The sequence below is a fragment of the Hemicordylus capensis genome, chromosome 5 (genome assembly GCF_027244095.1).
Source record: "Hemicordylus capensis ecotype Gifberg chromosome 5, rHemCap1.1.pri, whole genome shotgun sequence".
In the NCBI taxonomy this organism is placed as follows: domain Eukaryota; kingdom Metazoa; phylum Chordata; class Lepidosauria; order Squamata; family Cordylidae; genus Hemicordylus; species Hemicordylus capensis.
In genome coordinates, this window is record NC_069661.1 from 200,366,876 (window position 1) to 200,386,669 (window position 19,794).

At 41.9% G+C, this 19,794-nt stretch overlaps 1 protein-coding gene and 1 long non-coding RNA gene across 12 annotated transcripts in view; both read right to left on the bottom strand.

Moving 5' to 3' along the window:
* The window catches only part of MGAT4C (MGAT4 family member C), a 586,007-nt gene that overhangs the window by 169,537 nt on the left and 396,676 nt on the right, over positions 1-19,794 (bottom strand). The gene's annotated exons all lie outside the window — the stretch shown is intronic.
* LOC128326830 (uncharacterized) lies at positions 8,790-10,648 on the bottom strand. Its single transcript, XR_008308299.1, has 2 exons — positions 10,596-10,648; positions 8,790-9,554 (listed from the first exon to the last, which is right to left on the bottom strand). It is a non-coding gene; the product is annotated as an uncharacterized LOC128326830 (long non-coding RNA).

Here is a 19,794-nt window from a genome sequence, read left to right on the forward strand (position 1 = left end):
CTTAATATTTCACTCCATCAGGGCTACTATGTAGAATTTAAGTGTGTCCATAAAGAAACTTTACATAAAACTATTTCATTTTTATTGCTTATCTGACAATTTATAGATTGTCATATTGTTCTGTACAACATAAATAACTATCAATAAAGCTATCAGGTTTATGACATAATATGATTCTGTACTCTGCAGTCAGGGTAGTAGTTTTTCCAGTAATCCATAAAAGATTTTCAGTTGTTTTCTTTGCCATTTTTGTTCTCTTAGGTGATCAGGAAGGGTAAGTTAATGTGACCATGTCTGTATAATATAACATGTCTTGTATAGGGATGTACGCAGAACTAGGTGGTGGAGGCTCGAAGGCCTGGGGGGTCTGCTTTAAGGGCGGGGGAGGGTGCACTTCCCCCCCTGCTTTCCCCCCGCCCCATCCACAGGGGTGGCAGCATATCTCCCTGCCGCTGTTGCCCCCTTTACCAGAAGCTGGTGGAAGTATCCAATGCACCTGCACGCATGGGTGCCGGTGCACGTAATCATGCGCATACCCCTGACATGTGCACACGCACATGTGATGTGCCCACGCATGCACCCGGCACACTTAGATGCATCAGATACTCCCGCCTTCTTCCGGTATAGGGGGCAACGGGGTGGCAGGGGGGTATGTTGCCGCCCTGGTGGACTTTTAAAACACGGAGCACCGGCAGGGTGGAAGCAGAGGGAGGGGTAAGTGCACCCTCCCCTGCCCTTAAAGCAGAACCCCCTGCATTCAAACTGGTGGAACCACCCGCCGTTCGAACCGGTTCCATGCACATCCCTAGTTTTGTGTAACTACTAAAAGCCTGACATCTTCCCTTCCTCACATCCTGTTTCTTGCCAAAATAATTGTGGCTTCTGCTACCGGATTGCCAGATTGTAATCTGACAGGTTCTATATACCTGTTCAGCAGAGTGTACATTAGGTCTGTGCAAATACTGAACTCAGATTTAGCCAGAACTGAATCACAGTCCTGTTTGCACCACTTGGAGGACGCCATCATTGTGTGTGACCGAGATCCTTAACCAACTCCCTGCTGGTTCTGAGGCCCCCTGAAAGAGAATGGAGTCCTGCTGCAATCCAATGCCATCTTGGAAGGTGGGCAAGGAGCACTGGGAAGTGGAATTCATTCCAGCATGTTCCCTATAGAGATCTATGGGGAGAGTTCTAGAAAGGACTCAGCTTCACAGCTGTCTGTTATCCACTTCCCAGTGTGACACCAGCCACACTGTACAGATTATTCAGCATCAACTATTTGGACTGAAGGTAGTAGGATGTGGCTAAATCCATGCCCACTGAACACTTAGCATATACACATTTTTGAAATAGTGTGAAGAGCAAAACATGAGGGCAAATTAATTTCAGTTGTGTCTCAAGTATGGCATCTTCTCACTTGTTGACTTTTTGGTGTCTGACAGTTAATTCATAATTCATGAAGTTACTAAAATTGTGGTGCTGCAACTAGGGAGTATCCTCCTTGGGGAGATCCATCAGGCCCCATCTCTTACCACTTAAGAATGCTGTAAAGACCCTCTGTTTCACCAAGCTTTTCACTGGTTGGTCATTATAGCGGCTTTGGAATATATGCTCCCTGAAGAGCATCTCCTTCTTTAGTTGTTTTCAGGAAGACCATCAAGACGCACCTGTTCTCATCAGCTTTTAAGTGGAATTAATGTCAACCTTTTGTCTTAATAACTAGTTTTATTAAATTGTTTTTATTGTGTTTTGTGGAATTTTAATCTGTTTTTACTTTTTTATATTGTTTTAAGTTTTGTAAACCGCTTAGAGATGTATATATCATGTGGTTGAAAAATATGATAGATAGAAAGATAAATAAATAACTGCTTTGTTTTTAGTGAATACCTCTTTTATGATGGTTTGTATAATTATGCAATTTAATTTAACTGGTTTAATATATTTATTGTTTTTTAAAAAATAATAAGTCACCTTGTGAGGCATTGTGCCTAAAATATAGAGGATCAAGTCTTTTAACATACATAAATAAATAAATCCTCTGAGAAGTATTTAATCTTTACTCTACTTTCCACTTCTCCAGCACAGATCAAACATGTCATTGTACTTCTACCAAAAAAGTTTGTGGAGACTAAATATCTCCAGCTTAGCATGTGTAAAAAAAGTGCATAGTCAACACTGATACCTCTCTTCCTCCTCCTGGTTTCCTCCCCCAGAAATTTCTATTTAAAAGGCAGTTGGGAAATATAAGAGAAAACTAAGGCAAGAAAAAAAATGGTTTCAGCTAAATTTTGCAACACAATACAAACACACAATATACAAGACCAACATTTTTATGGAGTTTTATAGTATTTTAATTTTTGTAAACTGCCTTGGGATGAGTTTTATGAATGGTGGTATAGAAACTATGAATAAAAATAATTAAAATAAATGTAAATTTGATATTATAGACAGGGGTTCTCAAATTTGGGTCATTGGATGTTGTTGGACTACATCTCCCATCATCCCCAGCCAGCCACACTGACTTTTGGCCCTGAGATCTAGTAAAGCTATTCATATGTTCATCAGAAATTGTGTTCCTGCTAAAAAAATTTTTGTTCCTTTTAAGGAATTTGACTCATTAAGGCAAATATTGCTCATACATTTAACTTTTTAAAGTGGCTTATGAATATCACAAAAGTGAGAGGAAAATATTGATTGTCCTTGTAAATATCAACTATTGTTCTTGGAGTTACATTCACAGAGTAGGGAGAAACACTTTCAAGTGAAGAAATGAGAGGTAGAGAAGAAAGTAAGTGGCAATCACAAACCAGACATAAATGAAGTTAGACAGATGGAGCTAGAACGAATTGCAATTTGTAAATTATTGAGTGAGACTGGGAGGCTAGTGGATAAGAAGATGCTAGAAACAATTTAAATTAACAATTGTATTAAGATGTTGTTTTTTGTAACAGTTACAAAAAGTCTTTTGGGTACCATCCAGTTCCATTTAAATCAACAGGATTGCTGCCACTGAATTTTCTCACACTCATTGTCCACTTAGGAACATAACATAGGAACATAGGAAGCTGCCTCATACAGAGTCAGACTATTGGTCCATCTAGCTCAGTATTGTCTACACAGACTGGCAGCAGCTTCTCCAAGGTTCCAGGCAGGAGTCTCTCTCAGCCCTATCTTGGAGATGCCAGGGAGGCAACTTTGAACCTTCTGCATGCAAGCATGCAGGTGCTCTTCCCAAAGCAGCCCCATCTCCTTAGGGGAATATCTTACAGTGCAAACCAGGGTGGGCCCTGCTTAGCAAAGGGATAATTTGTGGTTGCTACCACAAGACCAGCCCAGTTCTTCTACATAATCTTCCCTCTTTCTTGTATTTTTCAGGTGTAAATAGAATGTTTATTTTTCATGTTCTAAATGAGATAACCACTATAAAACACTTTCTGTTAGATATGATATAGAAATGACAATTGCAAAAATAAGCCAGAGGACCAGTATATGTACTGGAGAATTATTCATATCTAAGTTCTCTTTTTCATGGGTAAAATATAGTCCGATCTTTGATGTCAGTATGGAGGTCATAGTTTAAAATAAAGTCTCCACCAGCATCCTTCTAAATTGTGGGGAAACATTTCCCCTTCAGCACTCCAAATGATGAAAACTAAATATCTCACGTTCCATTAATGTGTCTTCAGAAATCAGATAAAATATTTATTATGCACCCTGAGCCACTGCTGACTCCATACCACCCCAAGTTAAACTAAAACTACTAGAGTCAAGTTTATTTTGCTGATTTCATGCATTTCATAAGAAGCTTTTACAGTAATGTGAAATGCAGTTTACCGTCACATTTTAAATGTCTAAGCATTGCTGAAGGCACACATTGGCAGCTGAAGTACTGAAGGAAAGAGACTGCTCAGTGCATATGAGGGATCCAGAAGTGACTGACAAATCTTCATATGTTATCATTTGCTTCAAGCAGAAGCTTAGCATTTGCTAAAGGAAATAAAAACCAATTAAATAGCTTCAATTTGTAAGGGAAATGATAGCTTGTGAATACAGGACCATAGAGCTTTTTACTTTGGTCTAATATTTCCAAAAGCACACTGTTGAAGGCAAGCACAATTCACTGTCTATTAACATTTTATTGAATTAAACAAGGAATAGCAAGATAAAAATTCAAATAAGGGGTGGATGGATGCATGCGCCTATAAAGATGCATCTCCTTATAGAACAGCATTTTTCTTTACACATAATAACCATGATCCCGAAGGCAACTAGAGCAAGTATTTTTTGTTGCTGGCTAGGAAAGATGAAGAGCCTTACTCATATAAAGTGTACAGGGGCTCCACTGGGACACCCAGCTGCACCTCCAGAAAGATGGCCCTTGTTCAGTGAGAGCAGCAGCTTTCAAAACTGGTTCTTGGCAATATTAAATCCTTACCGTAATTCCTACTTCCATTGTGGACCAGTTCAGATGAGATGTGCTGAAAGCAAAGACATTTTGCCCTCCATTACATAATTAAGGAATGTCCAAAAGTGCATTGGGACATCCTCCTGGGACATCACCTGCTAACTTGGCAGAGAGGCACCTTTTAACATGGTGATTCCCTTTATTTAGCAGAGGGAGAGTAACTGGCCCTATCCACCCCCAGCACAGTACCTCCGGTGACTGTTGCTGGTGTCTATCTTATGTTTCTTTTAGATTGTGAGCCCTTTGGGGACAGGGATCCATCTATTTACTTATTTATTTATTATTTCCCTGAGCCATTTTTGGAAGGGCAGTATAGAAATCAAATTAGTAACAACAACAACAACCCTAGGTGCAATCCCAAAATAACTTGAAGAGCACCTCAACACCATAGGGGCCACAGAAATCACCATCAGCCAATTACAAAAAGCAACTTTACTGGGAACAGCCTATATTCTGCGACAATATCTATAATAATAACAGCAACAACATTGATAATAAAATTCAGCCATCCCTGGTCCTTGGGAAGGACTCAATGTCTGGATAAAACAAACCAGTCAATAACATCTGTCTGACTGTGTAAATAAATAAGTAAATAAATATATATATAAATAAATAAACAAGCAAATAATAAAGTCTCAATGCACTTTTAGGGCATCCCTTAATCATTTGAGGGTGGTGTTCATCTGAATTGACCCTCTACACACATTTCAAACCTCTGTTTTGGAGCATGTGTAGAGCAGGGCTGCACCACCTCAGCCTTTCACCTCTTTTTGAACTACACCTCTTATCATCCCCAGCCACAGTGGCCAATAGTCAGCGATGATGGGAGTTGTTCAACATCTGCAGGAGGGCTGAAGATTTGCAGCTCTGGTGTAGAAAGACAATTCAGATGAATGACCCCTCGTGTGATTAAATGACACCCTGTGGGTGCATAGGGGCATCCTCCTGTGATGTTAGGGTGGGCACACTCTCCTTGCATTCCTGAACATATTGCATGTGCTGGGTGGCATTCATCCAAAAAGTCCAGGAAGTTTAGAACCAACAAAAAGGAAGCACTTTTTCACACAGTGCATAATTAATCAATGGGATTCTCTGCCACAAGATATGGTGATGGCCATTAGCTTGGGTGGCTTTAAAAAGGGCTTAGACAAATGCATGGAGGTCAGGTCTATCAATGGCTATTAGTCTGATGACTATAGGTCACCTCCAGCCTCAGAGGCAGGAGAGCAACAGCAAGAGAGAAGGCTCTGTCTGCGCGCTTCTCAGAGGCATCTGGTGGACCATAGGTTGCTGGACTAGATAGGCCTTGGGCCTGATCCAGCACGGCTGTTCTTATGTCCTTATGTCCCTATACTGTATATCTTAATTTTGCATGCACATACAGAGTGGCCAGCATCCACACTACCACTGTGCCAATGTATGCTTGGTAGAAGGGATAATTTTCAACAATCTTCTTTTTGCACTGGAGTCTGCTTTGTGGAACAGTGATATGTCCCTGAGGATTCCTGAGCACATATTCCATGAAACTTCAACTTAGAGCAGAAAAGGCAAACTGGCTGGCTGCTGCTTCTCAGTCTGAGAGTCAACCCACATGTGACATTAAATGTGCTTCTATAAATCCATCTTTCTTAGTGCTTTTTCAAAATATGAGCTACCAGGGGGTGGGAGGAGTGTAAGAACTATACTGAATTAAACTTTTACCCCCACCATAGTCCAAATCAATATCAGGCCCCTTGCTGTGGGAATAAAAAATATACAAAGATGGAGCTATACCAACACATTTAACATATGAATGAATAGTTTATTATGGCCCATAACCAGATAATAAAACAGAATACAGCATAAAATATAACACTAAAGTTCAGTACAATAACTTAGATAAAAGTGACTTCAAAAACACACTGACAGCTGAGTTGTTCTCTTCTCAGTTTGCTAGCCGCTGCACAAAATCTTGCTAACCTCTCTGTGACCTCCATGTGACTATCCATTAAAAAATGAGAAACATAATAATCACCTGAGTGTCCCAGCCTATTTTTTAATAATGGTTCTATCCAGATGGAGCAAATGGTCTTATAGAAAGCACAGTGTAGTAAAATGTGGGCAACCGTCTCAACATCACCCCCACCACATGGGCATAACCGATTCCTTAAAGGAATCCCTTTAAATCTCCCGTCTAAGATGGCAGAAGGCCACACATTGAATCGTGCTTGTGAAAATGCTCTCCTCTGACTTAGTGTGGTCAGGCAAGTGAGGTATGCTGCAGGCTGAGTGTAATTTGGAAAGCTACCTAGGGTGTTTTTGGAAGTAACCAGGAAGTAAGCAACAAGTCCCTTTGTTTCTCCATATCTAACACTCTCCGATTGACAATATTTTTGGCAACATCAGGGCATAAAGATAGTAAGTATTGCCCTGAGAACCCACATTTACCTAGAGTAACCTGCAAGCTCTTACTCCAAGATGACTGAAATTCATCTTTCAAAACTAAGGGCACAAGGCCCAATGGGCGGGCATGGAGTTTGAGCCAGACATTAACTGTACAAAGCCATGCCTGTGCTTCGATTCTGATTACTCCAGATTCACAACACAGAGCAGCATTCGAAACACATCTAGGAAGATGAAAAATGGCCTGGAGAAATCCCACCTGGACAACTTCTAATGAATGGAAATTACCTGTGGGATAGATCTGAATCCCATATAACATTTGACCCAAAATATTGGCCTGGTACACTCTAAGCACTGCCGGTATACAGTGACCCCCTTTGGTGAAAATTTTTTTTATTACCACAGCAACACTCCTGTGCGTTTGCTGCCACATACTCACATTGAGGTTTCCATGATCCCCTAGCATAGAAGACAAGGTCTAAATATTTGTAAATTATGACCTGTTGTACCCTATGGCCAGTGATTACCCATTTATGAAATTTTGGTCTCTTGCCAAATACCATAAGTTTAGTCTTCTGGGTGTTAATAACAAGAGACTCCTCATCACAAAATTGTGTGAGTATTCTCAAAGCTCTCCTCATGCCGATGAGCGTTGTTGATAAAATAGCCACATCATCGGCATAAAGTAATGTAGCAATGGGTCTACCTGCTAGTTTTGGCCGATGAATATCAGGGTTATCTAGAAAGGGGGATTAAGAAATTAATATTAAAATTAAATTTAAAAAAACATTCATTTTAAATCATTTTAGAAATCAAATACTGCTGGAATGTCATTAATGTGACTAGAAAGGGAAAAATTTGGGTGTGCATGAGAAGCATTAGACAGTAGGGAAAGACAGTAGAGAGAATCACATAAAAGCCTGGGTAAAAAGCCAAGTTTTCACATGCTTTCTGAAAGCTGTGATGGAGACTGATGAGTGAATAGCCACCGGGAGAGCATTCCAGAATAGCGATTGTATTAGGAGTTGTGGAGCCCATCCCTAAAGAAAGGCTGAGGGGCTATGATTTCTTTTGTATTCATACAAGGACCAAACAGAAGTTGCTCTGGGCTGTGGGTGGCAAGGGTACAAGCAGGCTCAAAGATGTGCATTTAGTGTGCACTTTAATTTGTCCACATTCTCTTGCCACTCAGACTCCACAGCCCCAGTCAACAGACTGTCACTACAGAGGACAAGGAACCCTTTCATAAGCCGCTTGCCATGGCTTTGGATCAGCATTATTTGGTTTATTTTAGGGATATGCCCCCCAAATCCCTGAAAAACCTCACTTCTAGAAATTTCTATAATGAAAAGAATGAGTCTTATAGAAACTCATTTGACTTCCCTTGAAAACATTCAGATTTTCTCCTTGGGAGGAATCCTCAAATTTGCTTTGAATTGCATGTTATATAAAATGCTGGTGTCAATTCTAATTCATTTTGAGGATGCTGCGCTGAACATAACTCCTACAACATAGGAACCTGTGTAGTGAGCTGGTACAATACAATTGTTCCCTGCATGAAGCACCTACCACAGGAAGATAGTTTCTAACTCAATGGCACCCATGTAGTAGCTGTAGCATGAGAGGCAAGCAGCACTGTGTTTATTTACACACGTCAAGTTGTGATTATTTACACATGTGGCTCATGTACAGAATGTCCAAATCCCTGTCTTCCTCATCCTCTGTATCAGTGTTTCTCAACCTTTTTGGACTCAAGGACCGCTAAATCATTTGTGCAGAGTGTCAAGGACCGCTACATTCTTTGTGTGCAGTTTCCCGGACCAGCAGTTAGTAGAGGGGTTTCAAGTTTAATTTTATTTTATATATCTAAGACTTTATACCGGTCCAAAACTTGCATCTACTTGCAATTAACTTGCAATTAAAATAATGTCATAAAATAAAATTTGTTAAACAATAAACTATTTTATTTACATACTATTTACACAAGAAATTAATTAAGAAATTAAATAATGTCATAAAATAAAATTTGTTAAACAATAAACTGTATTTTATTTACATACTATTTACATATCAAAATGCACACAATGTTAATGTGAACATTATATTCAAATATTTTAGGAGCAGAGGAAGAAGTCTGATAATGAGATATTCAAAATAAAACCTTGGTATGAAAACCAACAATATTCTTCCTTTCCATGTAGCCATAAATAAGAGCCATGTCTGCTTACTGGAAAGTATGCATTCCCAAATTCCAAGGAGACTCTTAGTACATGCATATAAAAAAAGAATCATTAAAATAGAACACATTCAAGCACTATTTGAATGCTTGCATTACTTTCTCCCAAAAGCAATATTGGGGCTGTATTTGTGAATGGCAAAGAGATGACAAACTTTTGGTACTTCTGCAACAAGACAGTGGTAGAAAGGGTGTTCTCCAAAGCCATCCTCAAGCAAGCAGATCTTTCCCAGTCAGTACTACTTGATCCTCCATTTCTTCATATCTAGCAAGCTCCTTTATGAGGCGCAGCAGGTCGGCGCAGCCCTCAGACCGCGCGGCTCGGAGATGGAACGGGGCCATTTTCGCGGGGGGCGGATGGGATGGGATCCGGGGACTGCCTCTGTTTGCAGGCCAGTGCTTCTGTGCAGCATCCCAACTCTGTGGCCATGCACAGCACTGCTGGCTTATTTAAGCCCACGTAACGTGGGACTGCAAAAGAAAAGTTGCAGGAGACTCAGAGTTGTAGCGGAAGAAGAGGGAAGCGAGGCGTCGCCAAAACAGAGAAAGGGCTGGAACAGAAGAAGCGGCTAGGAGGAGTAAGAGCGAGCGAGGGCGGGCGAAAGGGAGAGGCTAGCAGGTCGGAGTGGGGTTTGAGGGCAGAGAGGCGAGGGAGCAACAAGAGGCAGGGATTGGGCAGGGCCGAGGGAGGAAAGCCCGCAAAGAGCGGAGTCAGGGTGAGGAGTCTGCGCCAGGGAAAGCCAGATTAAGGAGTGGCACTTTGGGAGCAACTTTTGTCAAGTGCGGAGCGAAGAAACTTGGAACAGGGCCATTTTCCCGGGGGGGGGGGATGGGATGGGATCCGGGGACTGCCTCCGTTTGCAGGTCAGTGTTTCTGTGCAGCATCCCAACTCTGTGGCCATGCACAGCACTACTGGCTTATTTATCCTCAATGCTCTGCTCTCCACTCCCTCGCGTGAGTCCCCGATAGTTGAAGAGCAGGAGAAGCAGTCGACGGCGGCGGCACAGGCACAGTCAGGCGCCAAGCATCCCCCTGGCAGCACAGAGGGGAAAAAACCGCAATCTCAGTGGCAGCTTCTTCAAGTAGTTTTGGGCCGATTTGGCCCGTCTTCGGCCATGTGGGGGCGGCGGCGGCAGCTTCTTTGGCCTGAAATTGGGCCTTTGTGGGGGCGGCTGGGCGGCGGCTGCAGCCGCGGCAGTAGTTTGGGGCAGGCAGTAGTTTGGGCCTATTTCGCCGTCTTCGGTCGTGTGGGGGCGGCGGCGGCTTCTTTAGCTTCTGTGGGGGCAGCTGGGTGGGCGGTCGGTGGCGGCGGCAGTCTGGGCCGATTTGGGCCCAGACTGCCGATTCTGGGCCTTGATCTGGCCATGTGGGCGACAAGCGAGAAAGCGGCAGGGAGGGGTAAGTAAACCCTCCCGCCCTCCTAAATATACCCCCCCTGCAGTTGGTCAAAGCAAACACTCACAGCCTCAGCACCTCACTTATTTTTAGCCCAGTAAGTTTAAGCAGCTCACCTTCAAAGATCTCAAAAAACCACCTTCCAGCAACCACCCAATTTCTCCACTCACTCACTCAATGACTGGGCTATCTTCCCACCTCGGCACAAGCCCCGCCCCTGCTCCACCCCTATTGGCCACTGACGTTCCAGGAGCCTCGGAATTTCCGGGGAGAGAAAAACTTTTACAGCGGAGAGAAAAGCGGATAGAAAAACAAGCATATTCAGTTTGGAGCCCTGCCTTCCTAGTCGCGGACCGGCACTCAAGCCTCCGCGGACCGCTGCCGGTCCGCGGACCGGCTGTTGAGAAACACTGCTCTGTATAATGTCTTTAAAAAAAATAAAATAAAATAAAAGTTACATCTTAAGTTTATTTTTAAAATTTCAAGCTTCCAATGTTGTAAACATATAAAAAGAAAATCAAGCCACAGGTGGCTATTTCTAATTCTTTACAATGAATTGGTTTCACTTTATTTCAGCATTTTCACCAGAGAGATGTTGACCTATATTTCTTCCCTGTCCCCTTTCACTAGCTTAGAGAAGACATCTACAGACAGCAAATATATTTTTGCCAATTAATATCCCGGTTTTGCCTCAATGGTACAATGGCATCTCTTGAATGCAAATAAGCAGCTATGAATTGTCAAATATTCAGGAGTTGGAAAATAACCTATAGAGCTTAGTAGGACATTATCATCTCCACAGCAAAAAAAATAGTCTTTCTGGGAACTGTGAAATAGCAGCCTGTTACTATGCTACATGTACAATTAAAGTTGGTAAAGTCCTCGAGCATTTATATGTATTTGTTTCAAGGACTTAGAAGCTGGACTTCTATTTAACCCGATACATGGTTGCATGCCTCTGCTGAATCAAGGTATGGGAAGGAGGATTTCCTAATAAGAAAGCACATATGATGAGGAGGGAAATCATTTAACAGAATGGTGATGTGAAGTGATTGTAAATTTCAGCCTTTGGGGGGAATGGAGTTTATGCTGCTCACTCAAGCACAGAGACAGATTTCTGGGGAGAGAAAAGCAGTAGTGAAAATGGGATGTGCTGCAATTTTTGTGGTAGTGGAATTCAAGAGAGGTTGCTTGCCAATACACTTCAACTTCTATGAGGAAACAATGTATGGCTTCTTAACAGTCCCACCACCATTAAGGCCAAGCACATGGGAAATCTCTGCAAGAAACACATCTACCAGGACTTATTTTTACAGGTGCTGGATCAAATTGCAAATTAATTTGACCCAAAAGCAAAATCTCAACTCTTATCAGTGGTGAAACAGAACACAGTTAATTAACTGAGGATGGGGGTGGGAAAATATAATGGCTATAGTTCCATCTGTACCAACATGCAAAGTCAAAATGGGTTGTCAAGTACATAGAACACTGTACTATATTGGGGCACCTTTCAGCTATTCCCCACCCCCAGAATAATGTGTACAGATTTCATGGCTCATTTTTAAATACAAATAGCCTGTTGCACCCACCCTGCACTAAATGCATATTGCATCCACTCTGGCTACTGATGAAGAGGCACAAAGAACAGGGGCCAACATTGAGACTAACCTTACACCAATGTACCAGGGTTTTCCAACATGTGAAGGGGAGGAGTGATATTCAACAACTCCCCGTTCTCTCTGCAGCTACCTGTGCCTTCCAAAACTACATTTCTGAGCCCACTCACCCCCACCCAGGCTTCAGGAACATAGTTCCAGGAGGCACACAAGGGGGGGTCACAAAAAATGACACTCTTCCTCACATGCCAGAGAACTCTGACATGTTGGTACAATATTAGTCTGGCTGTTAGCCAGGGTTTACAAACTACAACCCTGGTTTCCTTTCAAAGGGATTGAGACAGTGAGAGGTGTAGTGGGCACAGATCCTTTAACACACCTTTGTACCCTGTGTCAGAAAGCTGAGCCATGGGCAGCACTCACTAGGGGGCACAAGTCTAAAAGCCAGGACTGGGAAAGCCAGAGACTCACCAGGGAACAAACAGGGAAGATGATCAGGAGTCAGAGGGTCTAGACAGGAACACACTGAGGGTCAAAGCCAAGGAATCACCAGTAGGCAGAGGGTCAGACAGGAGCCAGAGATCAGGAACAAATCAAGGGTCAAGCCAGGTGAGTTGTCAGGGATCAGGCAGGTAATCCAAAGTCCAAAACAAACCAATCAGACAGGAAAGTGACTAAGACAAGTGCATGAGAGAGCAGGAGAACCTTGATACTGAGAAAAGTCTGCCTCAGCCCAGAAGCCTCTTATATTTCCTGCTGTAGTGGAAGGCCAATGAATGACTCCCTAGGATAGTGCTTGTTTGGGGCTTTTGTGACCTAGAGATGTGCCACAATACAGCAAGCAGGCTGCCACATGGGCAGCAACACACACATTCTCAGGGCAGACAGCACATGACACCCTGCTTGCAGTAGCAGGGCTTCCACATTTGCTCTATTCTAGACGGGAGAAGTGGATGTAGATTTTTTTGATGTTGTTGTTGAAAAGGGATTATATACAGTGTTTAAAATTTTGTTGAAAAGAAATGTTTAAATATTCCAAGAAGGTGATATAAAATAATAACAAATTGATGATGATGATAACGAGGAGGAGGAGGAGGAGGAGGAGGAGGACAACAACAGTCACTATCTCATCCCAAACACCTTTGGCAAATGATCATTCTCTGGGTTGCAATTCTGTCTCTATTAACTGAGTGTTTTTTTTTAAAAAAACCACCTATTTCCTCACTTACATTCCATTATGGTACGTGTCATTTCCACATGGCAGAGACTGGTCAGTGGCGGTGCTGTTGGAGCTAGGACCCTGGCAGCATCAGTTCTCAACTGCAATATCTCTTAGTGACCACTTGGGGGTTAGGCTCATGGATAAAAGTGCTGGACCCCTCCCCCATTAGTTCTTCAGTGTTTAAGAACATGTCGATTAGCTCTTCCAGTGCTTTCCAGTCCATTTTGTCTCTCCATAGATGATTGTTTGTTTAGTTTCAAACCCCTTTCAGCCTTAAGCTCATCTTTCCTATCCTTTTGCAACTTCTAAATAAATTCTTATTGTTCTTCAAACTTAAAGAAGTGTCTCCAGAGTCCAGACCTCTTGCTTGGCTGAATTCTCCCCCAACTGGCTTTGCTCTGCTAATGGAAGTTGAACTGCCATTCTTCTCCTACAGGTGCTGCATGCCGAAGCTAGTTGCTAGAACAGAACCGCAGTGAGACTCTGGTACCATTGTGGAGGAAGGAACTGTTCTTTGCACCAATGCTACAGCTCCTGTGCCTATTCTTATATCTTTTGGAGTGGCAGGCCTTTAGAAATAAAAATTAATTCCATAATATTTCTGAAGCCTCCTATAGTACTTTGTTTTTCATAATAGCATAGGATGCTACTGTTTGTTACAAGTGTCACAGATTATTAAAGGGGAGATAATTGGGCTTGCTGGGATAGGGGGAAAAAATCACAAGAGGGGCTAATGCATTCATTTCAAACCTGAGAGACAGCACTTCACAACTGTGTTAATAGCAAGTGTCCAGTGGCTACCCACTTGTAAAGAGTTGTCAAGATGAGAAGAGTGAAAGAATGTGAGAGAAAAGCAGTTTTGCAATCAAATAATGCTATAGGGAGAACAAAAGGCTGAAACAGAAAGACTGGAGATGTACTGTAGTCTTGTTTTTCTAACTGTTTTCCCCCATTCTGTTACTAAATATTAAATACTAAAGCCATGAACTGAAAAAGCATATAAATCACTACTGTAATAAAAGACCTAGTCTAAATGCTGGACATAAAACAGATGAATTATATCTTCGGGGACCTATCATTTGTTTAAAATGTTTCTGAAGTCATCTCTTATTCATCAGGAATCGCTATGCAGAACAATATCTATCTATATCTAAAATATATCATGTTACTGGCCTAGGCTTATAGCTACCTGACTGGGTCTGTTGTTCTTAGAACAAAGGCGGTATGAGTGTTATATGTTAATGGCATTACAGATAATTAGGCTTTGTCCAGACAAATGGCTGAAAGCTCAGATTACTTTGAGGCCTTAAGAAAAAAAGCTAGACAATAAAAAGTGTGCAGTGAATCAAGATACAGTATAATTCTTAAATTATAGAGAAGAGAAGGCATTTGTCCATCTGTAGTTCCATTCAGATCTTTAAGAAACCTTGCATTTGTATAGGATGTACATTTTTTTAAAAGTCATTGTATTAGCAGCACCAGAGGTTAATTTGGAAAGCATTAGGTAGAGAAAATGCCATTCAAACTGCTGTGCTAATAGAAAATGTTTCATTTGTTGCAAATACTTTGAGAACTCAAAGCTACAGTACTTCCTGAAATGCGTGCGTAAGCTACTGTTTATTTTTAAATGAAGAAAAACATGTAATTATTTTTCCTCCCAGGGAATGCTTAATTGGCTCTTGTTGATGTGTGTGTCTGTGTTTTTTTAAAAACCTAGCAAACAGAACACAGTGACAAAATTTGCACAAATTAGCAATCTTCTTCTTTCTGAAGATCAGACTTTCATTTATGTTAACCAAGAACAAAATGCAATAAATCAGTTGGGACATCTTCAACTGGCATAACAGATGGACCAAGTACCAAAATGTCAACTCTCCTTTATGCTCACTCCCATACCTTTGTTGCATCAATTCTCATTTATTACTTCTTTAAAGGACAATTAATTCCAGTCCATAGATTTTTGTAGGACACTCAACTCCCTTTGCCTGGAGTGTGAGACTTCATTATACCCATTAGAGCTTGCGTCACTGAAAAGTTTATGAAAACCAATCTGCTCAAAATAAGTGAAGATGCATTTACAATTGTGAGATGTGTGTCTGGCATCTTAATTTCAGCAATGAAAAAATAAGGTATATAATGATCCCAAAAGGATATTGCATCAAGATATCCTATGAGGTCTGAAATGTCCTGGAGATGGAAATAGATACATTATATTTTTTGTGAGCATGTTCTTTATTTTTAACTGCTTTGTCTCTAGGAGTTATTTATTCTGATCCTCTAAGCAAAGTCATGCTGTTTGTGATACAGTTAATACAGTCAATGGCTGACATCCTGACTACTAAGGCAAGGACACAGAGGGATCTATGTCCTTGTAGCAAGAAGCTGCTCCTCATTCTGCTAGAAGCTTCCCCACTTCCACAGATTTTCCTGCCTCTGGAAGTGCTGTTTGCCTTCCAAAAATATGTCCCCATGGGCTGTGCAACACTCAGTGACATATTTTTAAAGGCACAGAACACATCAAGAGGCAGGGAAGTTAAGTGAAAATTGCTCCCCAACCCTGTGTGCTGCAGAAGTGGGGAAGCATCTCACCAGTGTTTCAGATTTTCTCCTGCTATATAGTAAGAGTACTCAACTCATGGCCTTACAGGATGCAGCAGTCACAACATATGCAAGTTATTTTATTCATCCACTGGGATAGGCATGAACTACAGATGTTGTTTACACATTTTCCCACAGAGGAAATTAATAGTTCTGACAATACTTTTTGACAATAGGAACATAGAAAGCAGACATATACCGAGTCAGACCATTGATCCATCCAGCTCAGTATTGTCTACCCAGACTAGCAGTGGTTTCTCCAAGGTTGCAGGTGGGAGTCTCTCTCAGCCCTAACCTGGAGATGCCAGGGAGAGAACTTGGAACCTTTTGCTCTTCCCAGAGCAGCTCCACCCCCTAAGGGGAATATCTTACGCTGCTCACACATGTAGACCCCTTTCTCATGAGAAGTGCGAAAGGGCTACAGGGGTTTGTGGGGAGGAAGCCCTAAAGAGCTTACCTCCCCACAGACAGCCTTTCCCCCTTCCCTGGGCAGGTGGATCACTGTCCAGATGAGCACTGGCCCACCTCCTGAAGCTCCAATAATGCACCATGCAAGTGTGTGGTGCATTATGGGATTCCCCACTCCCTGCTAGTTGCAACTGCTTGCAGTCACGGCTGACAGAGAATTGTAAAAATGAAGTTAAGGGAGTGCTTGCTCCCTTAACCCTGTTTTAAAGGAAGGTTTCATAGGCGGGTTTGCCACCATAGTGCTGCCGGGATTGGCCCAATCCCAGCAGTACACACAGCCGTGCAAAACCTGGCTGGGATCCTTAGCCCAGTTAAGCACCTGTGTGAATAGCCTCATAGTCTCCCATTCATATGCAACCAGGGCAAACCCTTCTTCACAAATGGGACATGTGATGCTTGCTACCACAATACCACAGGACATAATCTTTGTGACAATATTGCAGGAGTTCAGATATGTCATGCAATAAGGAATTGCAGATCCTAATCTCTCTCTTTCCTGTAACAAATGAACCCACCTTCAGTCAGGTTACCCCAGTCTACAAGCTTGAAAATGTCCTTGATAACACACCCCAGCTCCATTCCTTATTTCACCTGATATTGTGGCCATGAGGCAAAGGTGACTGGCTTGGCACTTGGCCAGGGGGGAGGGGGGAGCCTGAAGGGGCATTTGTCTCTCTTGCCAGTCCTTCACCTAGCAGTTCTCAGAGGACACAGAATGAGTGTTAGCTGATTGGGGGCTGAGTAGGCATGTTTTGCTTCTCCACAGATGGCTGGGCCAGGAAGTTTTTTTCATTTATTCATTCCATTTACCTTAGGTTTTGAGTCACACCTGGAAGGTTCAGTGTGGGCAGAAGAGGGCTTATCATTTGGTGAGCCTCCTTGGAATGATTTGAGAAAGTGGGTAGAAATGCTCAGTCCAGCCCCAGAGTCTTGGTTGCTCAAGGGCTGAGATGGGAGACATCTCCCTGCTTTGGGCTAACCTCAAATATGGAATGCCTGCAAAATGGCCCTGCTGATTTGGGGGGTTAGCTTAGAGAAACAGGGATTTGCACTGTTCTGACCTGCTGCTCCTCGCCAGGGTGTCATTTCCCTGATGGTTTGGAGAAAGGACACTGTTGTTGGCTCCCAACCTCAGTGCTGGTCTGAACTGTGGGGCAGGGAGAGTTGTAAACCTGCTGCAGTGATTTGGTTCTAATGATTAATAAACCTGTGGCCCTTTCTTCCACATGCTGTCTCATCGTCTTTATTGCCTCCTGTCTTCTAGTATGGGGTGATACATTTTATCTGAAGCCTTAGGTCTGAAGAGTTGGACTACTTGGTGAGGATATCATCTTACTTGCTCTGTAGCACACAATTTATTTTCATAACAAATAGTGCTGTCTATGGTCCAAATAGTTCTAGCACAGTTTATATGATTTAAAACTACTACAGAAATCAAATCTTTTTAATGCTCCATTTTTGGTTATATGTGGTAGGTTCTTTAGTTTTTAGTTTTTATAACTCTCAGTTTTTAGCTTTTAAATTTTTTTTAAAAAATGAACTTTATATTAATTGTGGCTTTTAACCTGACTTATAACTTGTTTACACAATTTGGTTAATTTTATTACTGTTATTGTATATTGTATCTATTTTATTGTTGTGAGCTGCCCCAAGCAGTAGTGTACTGGAGGGGCAGGGTATAATTTTTTAAACAAACAAACAAACAAACAAACAAACAAACAAACTAACTTAATATGTTGCTGGATGTTAAGACAACTTGTGGATGGGCACAGAGGCTCCATAAGCTCCTTTTAAGGGTAGAGGGGTATTTGGGGATGTTGGGAGGGGACCACAAGATATGCCTCAAAAATGTTATTGTTGGGTTTATTGTTTTGGTGAGCTTAGACTTCTCCCACTCCCAGAATCAAGTCAGGAGTCAGCAGAGATCAGATTAAAAGATTTAAAGTCCTCAAGGACTGGTCAAATAAAAAGATCTTCAGCTAGTGCCAAAAAGCATCATAGCCATTTACCAAAACCAAAAAAGGTCTGTCTCCAGTCACCATATGACTCACTTTTGAGGGCCCAGAAAGGGGCTTCTAAGGATGATCTTAATATTTGGACCATACAGGAGAAGGTGGTCCTTAAGGTACTTCAGTTCCAGATAATTTGGGGCCTTAAAAGTAAGAACCCACACACTGAATTGTGCTTTTGAACCAATTTGTGGCCCTTCCACATGTTTCAAGTCAGGCCTCACAGTCAGTAATTTACCCACTGTATTTTGCACCAATTGACATTTCTGACCATGTAATGGCCCCCCATTTGATTTTGTATTGTATACATATTTGATGCTTTTGGAAATGTGTAAAGACTCAGTTGGAAAAATCACAACAGACCAATTAGTCTCTCAGATGCCACATCATTTTCTGCCTATTTGCAGTAAAAAAAGGGTTAGGTATCATATAATTATATCATAGCTTCTATGGCACCATTATCTCAGCCACAAACAAGCAGCTAAAGCCTGGGGAGAAAGCATCTTTCCATTACAAAATTTCACCCTCAAAAGAGATGATACTTGCCTAGATGGGCTACCAGCTGAGTCTTATGGACTTCAAATATTAGTTCACCTTGTAGTGAGACCAGCAAGCATTCATCTATGACATGGCTCAAACACAGCTTGACAGCATTGTAGATGTAGCTGCTGATTTGGATTTGGTCACTCTGAGTGAGATGAGAAGAAGGAATCAAAGGGATTTTTTTAAAAAAAGCATATATATGCTTTTTTAAAAAATCTCAGCTACACACAGCAGGGGAGCTTCAGTCTGTCAGTTTAAATGTACAATTTACCCTCAGCAAAAGAACACATGAGGTCTGACTGAAACCTAGTAAACGTTATAGTTAATTTATAGCCTCAAACAAACAACGGGTCTTTTAATTGATTGACAAATCAAAGCAAAGGAAAAGTAAAGTAAATGAAAACTCTCAAGGAATTGACAGTTTTGTAATTGAAAACTGAAAAGGTCAGTAAATGAGCCTCCACATAATTTGTCTGAATGGAATAATTGTTTTATGTAAATCTTAATTTGCAGTCCAAATATGGGAAGTGATGAGTGTAATGAACCAGACTTACATCTGGTCTACTCTTCAAAAAAATTGATACAGCAAATATGACAGACTACTGCTTCTGAACCCCAAAAACATAGCACTTGGGGAATGTTTGCAGAAGACACTTCTAAATAGGGGTGTGCACGAACTGTTTGCTGCTGAACCGGTTCACCTCAAACCGGGCCAGTTCAGCAGCTTGATCATGAACCCAACCGAGAGTGGTTTGGTCTGTGTTTGAACCAGACCAAGCCCGGTTTGGGTGAACCAGTTCGGCAGCGATGCTGCAGCCAGGCAGGGGTGGAAATAGAGGCAGAAAGGTCTGCCGGCACC